The sequence below is a fragment of the Pygoscelis adeliae genome, unplaced genomic scaffold (assembly GCF_000699105.1).
Source record: "Pygoscelis adeliae isolate BGI_AS28 unplaced genomic scaffold, ASM69910v1 Scaffold359, whole genome shotgun sequence".
In the NCBI taxonomy this organism is placed as follows: Eukaryota; Metazoa; Chordata; class Aves; order Sphenisciformes; family Spheniscidae; genus Pygoscelis; species Pygoscelis adeliae.
Window position 1 is genome coordinate 1,392,654 of NW_008825553.1, and position 2,561 is coordinate 1,395,214.

Here is a 2,561-nt window from a genome sequence, read left to right on the forward strand (position 1 = left end):
CCAGTATATTACATACATTTATCCATATTCAATTTATATCCATTCATATTGTAGCAATATTTTTCACCAGCTTAATTCCCCCTTTTTAATAAGCATGCATAGTTTCGTAGATTCCATCTCCTTTCAAATGCAGGCCACGCTTTTAAAATCTTTCATGAGACCCATTCTGCCTGCATTAAGACTCCACTCTCTACCTGACCAGCTTAAATTAATCATTCTTGAACATGAAAGCGATTGGAATTTACACAGTATTTCGCCTGAATCTCTTCAGTCCACTGGGCAATGGCGTTAATTATCAACTGAAAACATTTCAATCTGATGTATCTACAACTGACCAACCTTTTCCAGCCATGTCACACTGCCGGCCCGTAGTCATCCTCCGATCAGTGTCACCTGCAAATGTCACGTCATTTATCTTGCTTTTACATCAAAGTCTCAAGAGTGTATTAGCAGAACTGATTGCAAAGTCAGCCCGGAGGACCGTTAGCATCTTTGTCCCCGTCGTTCCCCTTTCAGAGTAGCACAACGCAACCCAAGCACCCAGCCCGCAGCTCTTACCATGAACTAATAGTGCACACCTGCAGGTCGAATACAGCCCCGGGGTCACTCATTTCGAGGAGTGTATACAGGAACCTGTAATGGTTCAGCGAGGGAAAAGGGGAACGACAGAAGTCTGGCACAGCTTTGTACAAATGTCTGTAGAGTGAGAGAGATCCAAACTAGGAAAAAAATGAAGCAGGTGAGGTAAATGGAAACCTGTAAAATCACGAGAGGATCGACAGGGACTGTTCGCTGCCCATTCCAGCGTAAGAGGAAGGCGGATGAAGCTAGCAGGTGGCAGGGTCACGGCAAACCAGAGGTGTGGATCTATGCATAACGCAGTCAGGCACTGGAACGGCTTGCCATGGGCTGCTGTGGATGCGAAATCTGTGCGAGTGTTACAGGGGTACACACTAGACATGGTCACGAGAGAGACTTGAGAGCTACCTACAGAAGTGTCCTGTGCCTTCAGAAGTCCCCAAGTCACAGACTGTAGGAGGCTGGAAAAGTATTCAGGTAAAAATATTGCTTGTCGTATTCTTCCAAAGAGCAACCAATTTTGACTCAAAAGTCTCGAGTTGGGGAATTTCGTAGAACTTAGTTTATTGCCAACTAACATAAACTTTCAGCTACTGATTCTGGTATTGAGAAATAAAGATGACAAACAATGAAACAATCACTTAGATTGTTTAATATAAACCAGAAAATTTATTTGCAGTATTGGGTTTTAGTACTGCTTGAATTCATTCCTCTAAAGTTTGATTTTGCCTGTCAATTCAACTAAGTAGCACCTCTTTTTATATAACATTCTACATATTTTTTCAGATCCATGCCCAAATTATTTCATCTGCTGAAAACTTCCTTTTGAAAAGAAGTATTTGTAGGTATTTGTTCTGTTTGACTTAGCTGACTTTTCAGGTAATTGGTACTTTCACTTGTGTTTTGGAGAGTGCGCTGCTTGGTAGTTTGTATCAATATTAATGGGACTTCAAGGGTTCTCCATCTGCTAGGAACAGGTAATAGAATTTAAAGAGTAGAAAAAAAAATGCAGTGGTATCTGGAGTAGCTTAATTAGAATTTTTAAAGATGTTGCAAGTGCTTTCCTCAGAATACTTCAGAAACCTTGCCCAGGAGTCTGCTCGCTGCAGCTAGGGACAGCCATGGAACAGACTTCGGTTTTGTCATACGGAGGGACCGATTTCATCCTGTTTTGCACAATAATACATCACAAACAATCCACTTACTCTAGAAGTGTATTTAGTTGTTTAATCTAGTCCTTTGTTTTGTAATTTCTAAATTCTAGCGTTACTGTTTCTAGCCAAGACAGTTCCACTTGAAGTTGAGATACTGTTTGGAGAGTTTATCCAATGGGAATAAACTTGGCAACTATGCGGAGGGGGTGCTTCTCACAGCAACAGGAGGAGTGTTGCAAAGCAAGACTAATAGTCTGCTTTTCAGAGAACAATTTACAAACTACTTTAAAAAAATGACATTGTTAGTGCCGATACAAAAAGTATTAATATAAATTTTGCATTGTCTTTTTGGGGGTTTTGGTAACCAAATATAATTAACAGTAACATCAGTTAAAAGGTTTCAGTTTTCCTTAAAATAAATGTTTCTGAAAAATCACAGACTTCAGTTATGGTATATTTTCTGACTTTAAGTATATAGTGATAATTCTTGCCAAAGAAAACTCAAGACTGTATACTAGAACAACTGAAGTACCATAGTTCAAAGACTGACATGCATTGATTCACAAGATTAATTTGTTGGAGTTGCAATGGATTTTTCCCAAATGTGTAAGTAAAGTAATATGCATTTTCATTTTAAATTTTGAAAATATAAGTAAAGTTGCATATAACCTTGGGCTAAAGCAACACCATTTATTTCCTTTTTCTACCATTGAAGAAAGAGCTGCAGTTTTTTTCCACTGGATGAGAATGTACCATACTTGGGGAATTAATTAATTGCCCTTTTTTTTTTCCCACTGGATCTAAAAATGCATTTAATGAGAAAATGTG